This window comes from Cryptomeria japonica, chromosome 3 (assembly GCF_030272615.1).
Source record: "Cryptomeria japonica chromosome 3, Sugi_1.0, whole genome shotgun sequence".
In the NCBI taxonomy this organism is placed as follows: Eukaryota; Viridiplantae; Streptophyta; class Pinopsida; order Cupressales; family Cupressaceae; genus Cryptomeria; species Cryptomeria japonica.
Window position 1 is genome coordinate 760183927 of NC_081407.1, and position 14606 is coordinate 760198532.

Sequence of the window (14606 nt, forward strand, 5' to 3'; positions counted from 1 at the left end):
GGCAGCATGTGTTGGATTTAGACCTTCTCAATTTTGTTGGTTTTCTCACTCCTTATGAGATCCCTCTGTGTTGCTTGGTAGGTTTATATGTAAAGGTTTGGGCCCTCTCCTACTTTATCTAATCAAAACAATCAATGAGTAATAGAGAATATAGTAAAATCAAAGAGAAAAAGTCTACATAATAATAGACAAGGTGCAGGATTACAAGTTAGATATGTGTAGTGTAAAATCAATCTACAATCACATAATAAACGTAAGATCAATTAAGATTTTGTATACAATTTTTGACATTGACTGTTTCCAAATTATATATTTTTTGATATGAAAGTGAGCAGAATCTACAGTGCACCAATATTATCTTAATCATTAAGTATATTAATAAAATATCCATACCCTTATACATTTAATTTCCTAAAATAACATCAATTTACACAATTTATTTTTGACATTGACTGTTGCGTCGTATGCAATTACACCGGGTGTGTTCGTAGTTTCAAGAAACATTTGCATAAATTAGTTTTTTGAATTACTGGTATGAACATAAATTCAACTATTTCCTATCTATATATTGCAGTTCTTGTGAGATTTACCAAAGAAATGCTTTTAAGTGATAATCGAGATAATATAAACAAAACATTGGCTTGACGTTCTACCACTATGCTTCAAATTTGAGAAAAATATTATTCGATATTTTCCATATATTCATCTTTAGTGAAAGTTGACAAGAGAGTCTCAGCAAACAAAACAAAAATAACTAAGAAGCCTCATTTCGTGTGCTCATGCTTGCAAAGTAACAGAATTGAGGGATTCCTAAGAATTTGTCTATAATGCACGCATTTGGTCTAACAACTGGAACCTTTTCTACAGGTGAGAACACCCAAACTTGCAGTGATAGAGCCCACAATAGAGGAAGGACTTGCCGCCATACTTGAAGCTTTGGCATAGCTTGAGGATGCTTTAGCCCCTGATGCTGTGAAGAATGCTCCATTTAACATAAGATCTCCCACTGATCTCCAGTTGCCTTCTATTGAATCTTAGTGCTTTGTAACCTGCACATTACCCATACTATAACTATACTACAATCGTTAAATACCAAATATATAAGAGACATGAGTTGTACAGGTCTTTTACCTCCTTGTGGAATCGATTATCAGGAGCAAGGAATCTTTTGGCTTGGCTGTTAATGGTGGGGTTTGCACTTCCCTCGATTGCATACATTTCCCAGTGGGTGTAATCATTGTTCACCACATGAAAGTATCCATGTCGACATCTGCATCATAATGTTAATATCTTAAAGACTTGAGCAAATAAACTTCAGCAAGGTGTATATTCGTGGTCTTTGTGCAAGGAATATCTATTCACACCTAGGCATACGTTGAACAAGCCCTTCTCCAAAGTCGTTGAAAGAAACTGTTACTTGCATTTTGACGTCCTTGGTGTAGGCATCGTTGTGTCCCAGGAGCATCACCTCTAAAAAGTGAATAATTATTAGATTTGAGAAATAGCGTTCTATCGACAATTTAGTAAATACTCACATTTTTTTCATAAGTCTAGTAATAGGCTTTTAGTTCCCTACCCTAAAATCCTCGGATAAAAAAAACAATTGTGAAACCTAATTTCAAAGAAAAGTATATTTATGGTAGACCAAACAAGCAGTTTTGAGCACCTTGTCATGGTGAGTGGAAAAGTTGTTTGAAATGGTTATAGCAGTGGAACCCCTGATGGTGTCGATCAATCCATTTGCGCAACTTGACAATGAACAGTGGTCAACCCAAATTGTGCTTGATCCAAAGATGGAAATCCCATCTCCATCACTCTTGGTTCTAAACCCATAATGGGTCGGGGAGCTCCTAACATTTGTATTTCCCCCAGGTTTACAGTCGTGGATATGAACTCCATGAATGATAATATTCGTCACATACTGAATTGTAATGCAAGCTGTAGAAATTCTACTGCAGTCACTGATTATTAATCTCCTATCTCATAAAAATTATTTAACTGTTGAAAATAAATTTACAGCTGAATATCGAAAAATAACACAACTGCAACTTCACTAAAAATACGAAAAGAAATAAGCAACACAAGGACACAATATTTTTGGACAATCGTCCCTGGAAAAACCCCTAAGGGAAAACCAGTTCTACAGATGGAAAATATATTAATCTTCAGCAATATAAGAATTACAAAAGAATTCCTTGCCTCTTACTAGCAGAACTCCAACAAACTCCTAATATCTCCTGCTGATATCCTCCACTGCTATATCAACGCTATCACTGCGCCTCTTGCTAACACTACAAGACTATTTGCTATCACTGCAAATTCTTCTCAAGACTTCTTGTTTTCCAAATGACCCATGACCCCTTTTTATACTACTCTATTAGAAAACCAACGACCGAGATTAATTCAAACCAATGGCTGAGATTAAGACAACTCAATTAACCAATAACTAATTTTGGCTATGAGGTGTCACCTAAAAAGAGCCACTATTAAATAAAAATTGTTATTATCCTAACAACACTTGTTTGACAAAAACAACCATTTTCTAATTCTAGGTCAGGACGAACAGCTGTCCAAAACTACCCATAACTAATGCTGTTATTTCTGGGTAAGGACGAACAGCTGTCCAAGCTACCCATAATTAACACTCCCTCTTAGCGAGGAAGCTGTTCTGCACGACACCCATCTTATCTCTAAAGAAGATGAATTTTTCCTTCCCCAATGCCTTTGTTAGAATGTCTGCTACCTGCTCCTCTGTAGGTATGTACTGTAGCTGAACAATCCCCCTCTGTACACAATCCCTGATGAAGTGATACCTGATGTCTATATGTTTCGATCTATCATGAAACACTGGATTCTCAGTCAACTTGATGCAACTCTGATTGTCGCAGTGTATCACCGTAGTCTCAACCTTCTGACCAAACAAGGCTACTAGCAACTTCCGAAGCCATATAGCTTCACACGTCGCCATGCTGGCTACTATGTATTCTCCTTCTGATGAACTCAAGGCCACAGATTTTTGCTTCCTGCTGAACCAAGAAACAACTCCTAATCCCAGGCTGAAACAACATCCTAAAGTACTCCTTTTGTCCATTGTACTGCCTGCCCAATCTGCATCAGTATAGCCTATCAACTTGATACCTTCACCTCGAACATATCTGATCCCGTACTCAACTGTACCATGAAGATAATGCAACACATGCTTAGCCGCCGTCCAATGCACTCTCTTTGGCTCTACCATGAACTGACTAAGAGAGTTTACTGTAAAGGCTATATCTGGGCTGGTGTTGACCAAATACATGAGCGAACCAATCACCTGCCTGTATAGGGTGGGATCAACATCCTTTTCCTTGGATGCATCTACCTTCCTCCAATTAGTGATCATGGGTGTAGACATGGCTTTGCAATCTTCCATCTCGAATCTCTTCAAGATTTCAATGCAATATTTCCCTTGACCAAGGAAAATCTCTCCATCAGTCTGCCACACCTCCATGCTTAGAAAGTAGTGCATAAGTCCCAAATTCTTCATCTCAAACTCTTCTGCAAGGTCCCTCTTGCAATCCTCTATGAGTCCTAGTGCACCAGTAAGAAACAAGTCATCCACATATAGAACAAGAATGAGAACCTCACCCCCAACCACCAAGTAGTAGAGGTTCGCATCAGCCTCACTCTTCACAAAGCCCATTTTCTGCAAGTATGTATCAATGCGCTCATACCACGCTCTGGGAGCCTGCTTGAGTCCATATAAGGCTTTCTTTAATCTGCACATGTGGGTCTCTTTACTGTGTGCTACAAAGCCTTCTAGTTGTTCTATGTATACCTCCTCCTTCAATTCTCCATTAAGGAATGCTGTCTTGACATCCATTTGATGGATTTGCCATCCCATCTGTGCTGCAAATGAGATTACAACTCGTATAGAAGTATACCTGGCCATAGGAGCAAATGTCTCCTCATAGTCTATTCCCTCCTTCTGAGAGAACCCCTTGGCCACAAACCTCACCTTATATTTCTCGATGCTACCATCTGCACCATGCTTTATCTTGAAGATCCAGTGCGATCCAACTACTGCTCTATCAGTTGGTCTAGGCACTACCTCCCATACATCATTTTGCATTATTGAGTTATATTCCTCAACCATAGCATCTTGCCATACCTGATGCTTTGCAGCTTCCTGATAGCTGGAAGGTTCACTATCTACCAACTGGCTGACTAATGCCACATAGTCATTGAACTTGGCTGGTTGTCTCCTCTATCTTGTACTCTTCCTAGGAGCTCCCACAGACTCCTGAGTATCCCTTTGTATGTCTTGAACCTCATGGTTCCTACTGCCAACTGTAGAGGATGAAATATCAACCTCTATATCATCTAGATGCATATCCTACTGCACCAGTTGCTCCATACTCTGTGAATCTTCACTACCTGAGTCTATGCTTGTACTAGTAACTGTACTTGAGCATTGCTGTCCTTGACTTGGACTTGGAGCTTTCGTTGGCTGCTCACTCCGATCATCTGCTGGCAAATCTCTGGATCTTCTAAATGCCTTGTCCTCCATGAACTTGACATCACGTCTGACAATAATTCTTCTGGTCCCTGGAATGAACATCCTATATACCTTTGAAGTTTCACTATACCCAACAAAGTACCCCTTCTCTGCAGTCTGATCTAACTTGGTACGTGTGTCTCCAGGAATAAGGCAATATGCCAAACTCCCAAATATCCTGAAGTGACCAACATCTGGCTTCTTCCCCGTGAAAGCCTCCTCTGGTGTCATTTTCCCTAGTACCTTGTGTGGAACCCTATTCTGAATGTAGACTGTTGTACTACACGCTTCTGCCCATAAGTAGCGGGGCATGTCCTGGTCATGTAGCATAGCCCTTGCTGCCTCCGAAATAGAACAGTTCTTCCTCTCAGCAACTCCATTCTACTGTGGATTGTAAGGAACAGTCCACTCTCTCTTGATTCCTTCTCTGGTACAGAAATCCTGGAAGTCATTTCCTTTGTACTCACCTCCATTGTCTGACCGAAGAACCTTTATCTTCCTTCCTGTTGAGTTCTCCACAAGAGCCTTGAACTCTTGGAAGCGACTGAAAACCTCATCCTTGGTCTTCAAGAAGTATATCCAGGTCTTCCTAGAGAAATCATCAATAAAGGTAACATAATACTCATATCCTCTGAGAGACTTTGTCGACATTGGTCCACATGCATCTGAATGTACTAGATCAAGAACACTCGTAGATATGGTGTCACTCCTTGGAAAAGATGCTTTCACAAACTTTCCCAACACACATCCCTTACATACATCATCATGCTCTGTGCTCACCTCTGGAACACCTGTCACTGTCTCACAAAGCAATCTAAGTGCTCCATTATGAATATGGCCCATCCTCCTATGCCATAGCTCTCCAATATCTCTAGGGTTACTGCTGCTCATGAGTGCCTTAGGAGTATCAAACTGCAACCTATAAAGGTGACCACTCCTAACTCCAATAGATACGGGTGATTTCCAATCTTTATGCTAATCAAAACATGCATCCCTCTAAAGAGAACATTATACCCTTTATCCTGAAGGATAGATATAGAAACCAAATTCATACCTAAGCCTAGCACATGCAACACATCATGAAGAGGAATTACCTTTCCATTCTCCCTCTGAAGCTGAATAGTCCCTTTCCCAACTGAGTTGAGCTTGGACAAGTTCCCCATAGAGATCTGGATTCTGGTGTTCTCCTCCTTGTAGTTGGAGAAGTACTCTTGAACTCCTGTCATATGAAATGATGCCCCACTATCTATATACCAGACACTCTGTGAGGTTGAGCTAATCATACAAGCTATGAGTGCAAACTCATCCTCCAATCTACTAGAGAGCTCCTCTGCACTTGCTGAAGCTGCCACTTGGTTCTTGCCCTTTTTATCTTTCTTCCTTTGTGGGCAATCGCTGACATAGTGGCCAAACTCGTGACAACCAAAGCACTTGACCTTAGATAGGTCCTTCTTCTTCTTTTCAATTTGTGAATTTGCTCCTTTGCTAGATCCCTTCTTTGTTTTCCCCTTTCCCGCTAGGGCAACATTTTCTTGTTCTACCTCACTTTTCTAACTCTTATTGTTGGCTCCATTGACAAGGCTAAGTCTAAGCTCCTCCTGAGTGAAATCACTCCAAAGTCGATCCCAACTTGGTAAGGTGTCTCGTCCATTAATAACTTGAACAAAGACATCCCACTGCTTAGAAAACCCATTTAGGGCTATTCTTACTAGCTCATCTTCATTTGGCTTATCTCCAACAACTGCTAACTCGTCCTTGACAAGTCTAAGCCTGGTGAGGTAACTTGTAACATCTTCTCCCTTGTTCATCCAGGTATTCCTCAATTTTTCTCTGAGAATCAGCTTCCGGTTAGTGGTAGCATTCTGGTACAGATTCAGAATGGCATCCCACATCTTCTTCACTGTATCTAACTCTGTGATATGTGGAACAACATGGTCCTTGACACCATCAAGGATTATCCTCCTCGCCTTGGCATCATCCTTCTTGTATGCTGCAAGTTGTACTGGATCTGTAGGTACAACAACTGTATTGGTAACATATTCCTTGATACCATTCTCTTCCAGCAATAAAAAATTCTGGCTTTCCAGACACCAAAATTTGAGGCGCCATCCAATCTATCCTGATCTCTCAAACCTGCTGAGGCCATCTCAAAGAAATAAAGGAAAACAATAACTCGAAAGAGGTCAAACTCAAATTTCTTTCCTTTGCTTAGGGTAAACCTTTTCTACCCTCAACAAGGCTCTAATACCATGTAGAAATTCTATTGCAGTCACTGATTATTAATCTCCTATCTCATAAAAATTATTTAACTGTTGAAAATAAATTTACAGCTGAATATCGAAAAATAACACAACTGCAACTTCACTAAAAATACGGAAAGAAATAAGCAACACAAGGACACAATATTTTTGGACAATCGTCCCTGGAAAAACCCCTAAGGGAAAACCAGTTCTATAGATGGAAAATATATTAATCTTCAGCAATATAAGAATTACAAAAGAATTCCTTGCCTCTTGCTGGCAGAACTCCGACAAACTCCTAATATCTCCTGCTGATATCCTCCACTGCTATATCAACGCTATCACTGCGCCTCTTGCTAACACTGCAAGACTATTTGCTATCACTGCAAATTCTTCTCAAGACTTCTTGTTTTCCAAATGACCCATGACCCCTTTTTATACTACTCTATTGGAAAACCAATGACCGAGATTAATTCAAACCAATGGCTGAGATTAAGACAACTCAATCAACCAATAACTAATTTTGGCTATGAGGTGTCACCTAAAAAGAGCCACTATTAAATAACAATTGTTATTATCCTAACAACACTTGTTTGACAAAAACAACCATTTTCTAATTCTAGGTCAGGACCAACAGCTGTCCAAAACTACCCATAACTAATGCTGTTATTTCTGGGTAAGGACGAACAACTGTCCAAGCTACCCATAATTAACACAAGCTCCATTTGCTATATGAACATTGGCACCTCTAGCATCAATAGTCTTATAATTGTTCATGATAAGCTCCTCCTTGAGCTGAATAACCATATCTCTTTGGAAAATAATCCAGAGAGGTTCGGTTTGAATAACAGCATGCCGCAGAGTGCCAGGTCAAGGATTGACCGGGTCATCGTCATTTGGATCTGTAACTATAGGTGGTCCTTTTTTTTTCTCTTTTTCTTTTCCTTTTTCCTCATTCCTCGTGCCCTCCCACAACCCACTCCTCTTTATATTCTGTCTCAAATCAGCAACTCAACATCTTTCATATCTTTAGAATTCTTCTCATCCTGATGATGAATCACGGAGTGTGATTCGAAACGTTGATGGAAAAATAACACACACAATCGAATCCAGAAAAACAAACTATTATACAATATAGATTGTGGAAATCTCATAGTTTTTATATATAAAATCTGCCATTCTTACCTCCAATGGCGTTTTTGCCAAATCCGATGGCACAATCAGCCAGTCTCTTTCGGTTGTTAACCCAGTTAGGATCACAATGCCAACAGTCATCGATGGGGTTCCCCATTTCGCACGAGCTCAGCTTTGTTTTCGAATTATTTAAACTCCTGCACAATAGTTCTTGAAGTAAATAATCTCAACTGTCTGTAATATATGCTAGCTATAAAAAAATGCTAGAACTTTGAAATTCTCTTAATTGAACTGACTTAAATATCTTTTCTGTAGTGAATTTTCTTTCATTGAATCTGTCTCAATGATGACAATTGTTAATTATCCAATGGCATGATTGTAAGGAAGCAAAGGTGTGCGGAAACGCTTCCTACGCTAATCTTGAGAGGATGGTTATGCAACTTTCAACTTAAATATTACTAAGATATCAAGAAATGCATAATAAAGCATAAACAAAATAGCAATGAACACATAACACAGTGATTACCGTGGGGAAACCCTTCTAGGAGAAAAATCCCACCCTCCAAAACTCGTACAATGTATTATCAAATCAAGCTGATTACAATACACATGCAATGGAAGTTCTGACGACAATTGTTAATTATCCAATGGCATGATGATATGGGTGATAGAAATTTGTTCTATAACTGCTGCATACCAACTACCATAAATAAGAATAAATAGAACATTTATAATAACCTTGTCATTACAGTGAAGAAAACGTCGAGGAAAAGCATAAGAATAAATAGAACATTTATAATAAACCTTGTCATTAAGGATTTCATACTAATGTACTAAATTCAATAAGATATTGGATTTCATTTCTATACTACCATAAATAAATTCTCTAAAATGTCTAAATCATCTGAAAGGCGAGATGGTTACCTTTTTACCATTTGAACTACAAGCTTCGGCTTCTCAACATGATATTTATCACTATTCTCAGCCTTAGTCATATTGAAGGGGGTTCTAATTGATTCCACCATTACTAACTTGATGAAAAAGACAGCAAGAAGAAGAAACAATGGCTGTAAGGCTTGTCTGCTCGCCATTTTGGATAGGAGAAAACCTGCAATGGTTGTATTACATGCTATGGCTTTGGGCTCTCTTATATGCACATGACTACCATCTATAGCGCTTGACCTTACCTATACTCATAAACAATAGTGAGTAATGATGTGATAGAGCATTCCTCCAACGTTTCTTAGAATGTTTACTCCGACGTTTTTCTGAATTGAGAGTTTTCTCCAAATCTATTTGAAAAACATAGATATAGAAACTTTCATGGATGTGGTGGACGCGGCATTTTATCCGTGTCTGCTTTCCATGGTGACTCCATTGAGTTATTCAGTAGTAACACTTCTTTGGGTTTCACATTAAAACATGAGAAACATTGGAAAAGGTGATATGGCCCACAAGTATATTTGTCTTTGGTTATAAATGACTTTCCTCTTCCGTAATTTGCACGGGGATGGGCGACCAAGTTTGGTATAAAATTGTCGCATGTTGTTCCCGCGCTCACATGGTTCCCGCGCTCTTCATTTTTTTTATCGTGGAAAAAATTAGAATTCCAAAGAATCTAATATATCGAAACTTAATAGATTGTAAATGTATATTTGTAGGATAAACTTCTTTATGTTAACGCAATAAAACATAATGAATGGATGATTACGTTAGAGAAAAATAGGTCAAAGTGAAAATAATTGGAGTTTTATTTGCTATGTGTGACGTCACGAGGATAATTAGGTATAATAGACATATTTATATATTAATTAAAGGTTATAAGTTTATAAAGATTGATTATTTCTAATTCTACATCATATCAATTTAATAATATGAACTTCTAAATAATATGTTGAATCCTTCTATGTTTTTAGTTTGGATGGCTAGCTCAACCTGAAATATATATTTAATCAAACCAAATATTCAACTTTTAAAAATAATAAAGACATATGATACTATTGGAATATTTTTGTGCATTAATTCAACTTTTAATTCTATTGAATTGTATGACACACACAGCCTAATAGTGAGAAGGCTTTTGTAAGAAGTATGAATGGTGAACTAATTGTTATTTATATTGATCTAATAAGATCATTCATTTCTAGAACTTCTAATTGTGTAGATCTTACTTATAAAAAGGAGCTGTGAATAATAGAAGGCTTTCTAATACTTATGTTTTTTTACTATTAGATGGAGTAATTAATTATATGAGATTTTTTTTTATTTATCAAATAAAAATCATTTAAATAGCATCAACAAAAGTCCAAATAGTTCTATGTGATTGGATTTGTAAACCATTTTTAGAAGTAGACATCTCACTTTCCATGCCACATAAAATAATATTAAAGTTGAACATGAGTCCTTATATCATAAATTCTATCGAAATTTTCTACCACCTCTTATTATTAGAGCATTTTTACACTAGATGACTTGTTATTAAATTATAAATACAAAAATAATAAATTATAAAAATGCCTCTTATATGTACTCACATTGAAAATATAATCAATATTTGGTAAATTTATTTATCTTACATGAAACAAAACCCAACTACAAGTGAAACTGCTTTGAATATATCAATGTGCATTCACATGAGTTAGTAATGTGTCAATTTTGATATTTTTAATGTTTTGAGACAATAATAATTTCAAACTATAAGGACCTTCATATTATTAAAATAATGATATAGCATAAAATACGCATTATTCTAAAACATTTAAAATAACATGTTCAAATATATTAGAATGGAAACATGACGTCTAAGTACAAAAGCCATTGACAACCCATGTCATAAGGAAACAATTTTCTTTACATAACATCAAAAGGTCAATTACAAAGAGTACAAAAATAAAGGTAACCCTAAGAGGAACTCTGGACACACTATCTCCAATAGGCACACATTGGGTGAGAGCATCATCAAAGAACTTATCTACCCAACCAAAAATCTTTACACTCCCCTCAAACTCTTCTTGGCATGAAGAATACCTGGCCCAACACATAGATGTCGAGAAATCTCAAACAAGTAGGAGTGATGGAATCTATGTAGCATGATACTCTCTCTCTCTCTCTCTCTCTCTCTCTCTCTCTCTCTCTCTCTCTCTCTCTATGTTTGTGTGTGTGTGTTTGTGTGCGCACACACACATGCTAATATAGCAATATTATGATATGGCAAAGAGTATGAGTTTTGAATGATCAAAAGTAGTAGCATGGTCTAATATTAAAATTTGATAAAACATGTTTTTCCCAATGCATCTTTTTAAGTCATTTGTTGATAGATATGTAGAGGGTGATACTCAATCCTTCTATGGTTGTTTAGCACCATCCATTTACACAAACAAGAATTGAATGCACAAGTATACAAAGTAGTCATAGGAAAATAGAAGCATCTACCACGTATTATCTTCTTGATAATTAAATTCAGCATAAAATTTGATTTCAAAAACATTAGTACATAAGAATACCAATAACAAGATTTCTCTAAACATGATCTTGAGAGTCTAAAACTCATACAGACACATGTATAAGAGTACAAAAGAAAAGGTAACTATCAATTTATCTAATTAACTTGATATCATGCAAGACATATTAAATGCTAATTCATTATTAAATCTTCTAAATGATATACTTAACAACTAATTCATGAGTTATTATATGATGCATAAATTCACTAACATTATATCATTAACATGTTATAAATTGATAAGAAATGATTATCATAAATAACTTAGTTCCATTCATTAAATCTAATTGATTCAAATATTTTGATAATAGAAGATATTTTCTATCTTAGAATAAACTTTCTACCTTAGATTTGATTATAATATTAAATATCATATTCATCTAATCACTCCTTTGATTAAAAAGTGTTATCATGATCAAACAATCACAATATAAGATCAAATCCATTTAATATTTATATATATAGTCATAAACTTTAGAGATGGTTAACCATTTAATGGTAAGGAACTATCATCTAGTCAAGAAACTATACGAACATGTCAACATGAGATTAATATGAAATTCCACCCTTATCCTTTACATTTAAAAAAGCAAACTATCGTATTATCATTAGAGTTTTCACTAAGTCAGAGTTCAATATTCAACAATCACAAAATAAAAACAAAATTTATTATTTCTATATGGTAAGGGATAAGGGCTTACATCTTACCCTTGACCCAGGAGTGAATTTTTCTCATTACTATCCTTATTATCCTATTTTATATATTAGTCTTGTGATTTTAAAAAGTCTTTCTATTTTTAATCCAAACAAAGTATTGTAGAGGCATTCAAATAATAACTTATTCATCTTAAGATATACAGAAAGAATATATTCAAGTTTAATATTGTTGACTAATGAATTTATTTCTATATGTTTAATGTTATAACTTAATAAATTTCAAGCTTTAATAACATCTCTACACCTCTTACTTAAATTCTCTTAATAACTACTTGCATTCTTATATTGATGTATGCTACTCTATGCATTTATTAATATATAAATAAATATCTATTTTATTGATCTACTACTAATCTAATTATAAATAAATGGTAATAATCAATGGATGGATTTAGTCAAGCTAAGGATTACTGGCTATACTCTTGGGTTGACCTAAACAAATCCATGAGTAGTAATATCCTAATGATTATAATTAAAGTGTGAGTTAATGTATTCATTTACAATTCATTAATAGCTAAATTTTAATACAAAAATATCATTCTAAATTACTTACAAAGTATTATTACAAAGGAAAAGTATTTATGAAATTCAAAACTTATAAATCCAAATTTTTAAACTATCCAAAATAACCAATAAACTTTTACATTGTTAGACAATATAGGATAACTTGTTACTGCTACACGGACTTGATTTTTGTCTTGAACAAAGATACATTATGCATAAAGGAAGATTGCACAAAGTGACATAAATAGAAGGTCATATCCAAGGAAATATAGATAGTTCTTTTGAATGAAAAGAAAAGAAATAGTGGTTATTGTTCTTAATAGAATGCATATATTATGTGTGTTAATCACACATAGACACTAAGAGAATGGTAATTAGTAGACAGCAAATCCAAATTAATTACCCTTGATAACTTCTCCAAACATTTAAACTATCCAAAATAACCAGTAAACTTTTACATTGTTAGACAATATAGGATAACGTGTTACTGCTAGATGGACTTGATTTTTGTCTTGAACAAAGATACATTATGAATAAAGGAATATTGCACAAAGTGACAAAAATAGAAGGTCATATCCAAGGAAATATAGATAGTTCTTTTGAATGAAAATAAAAGAAATAGTGGTTATTGTTCTTAATAGAATGCATATATTATGTGTGCTAATCACACATAGACACTAAGAGAATGGTAATCAGTAGATGCCAAATCCAAATTAATTACCCTTGATAACTTCTCAAAACGTCATAGAAATTGATAAGATAAGACAAGATAACAGGACATCAACACAAAATAATACTAGATTTATGTAGAAACTTAAGGCAAAAACCATGGCGAGAAAAGTTGCTTGGATCTGATATCTAAATCTAGCCTCATAAACTAAATAATAAACTTACAATATTTTGTATGCATCAACCCATAGGAGACACCAATCCCCGAGTCTAAGAAGTGAACACCAACTATGATCATGAGGCGCCAACCTTAAATACAATAATAGCACATGAAAGATATGATATACAGATCTTCAAGGATGAACCTTTAGCGTCACCTTGATCTAATCAACTTTTGACAACCCTCTCAAAGTGCATGAGACCTTCAATTGATTTTGCCCACTTAACCTAAAATTTAGTAGACAACTTACATAACTTCTACCATGGTTATTAGTTCTACTAGCAAGAATTACTCTTGAAATGAATCCAATTACACTTATGCATCTCTACGTTATATATAATCACAACTCATCTTATAACTTATTTACAACATTCACACGTTTGCCGCATGCATACTTTAGACCAAACATGTAAAAGGGTTAAACAAAGATCCAACATGCTACTCCAAGAGTTGGATGATGCTATTCTTTATGAAAAAAAATTAGTTGGTCCTAGTACACTTTCACATGCTTCCTATAGTTGGTTCATAGTGCAATAATTTGACCCATTCATCAAAAAAGTCATAATATATTGTGAAGTGATCTCTATGAGTATAATGTTGACCCAAACTTTTCATGTTATTGAAGTCAACCTTTGCAACTTGAATAGATTTGTCTTTGTGTGTAGCCTTATTTATCTTCCAAACTACAAGCCTCAAAATATAACTATGGTAGAATGTGGTATAAAATACTGTGCTAGTGGATATAGTTTTTGAGGAATGGAATTCATATACATATCACAAATACTTCCAAATCCTTCAACAATAAAAAATTGATTAAGATGATACTAGTGACATACTATATTGAATGATGTATTTAACATAACTTGACTCTATTTATCTAGATCAATAATTATTTTATATGACATAATATTAATTAAAATTATTCTAATTTTTTAAAACTGGATATTAAGGGTAACATAATGATAATTTATATACATCCTTAACTACCTCCTTTGACATTAATGAAAATATAAATTTCAACAATCTCCCCCTTTGTCATTGGTTGCAAACACGAAAAATGCTACTAATAAAATACTCCTTGTA

At 35.1% G+C, this 14606-nt stretch overlaps 1 pseudogene; it reads right to left on the minus strand.

The window, feature by feature from the left end:
• Window positions 1–842: 842 nt before the first annotated feature.
• Window positions 843–9002, minus strand: LOC131068868 (probable pectate lyase 18; annotated as a pseudogene).
• Between the last annotated feature and the right edge of the window lie 5604 nt (window positions 9003–14606).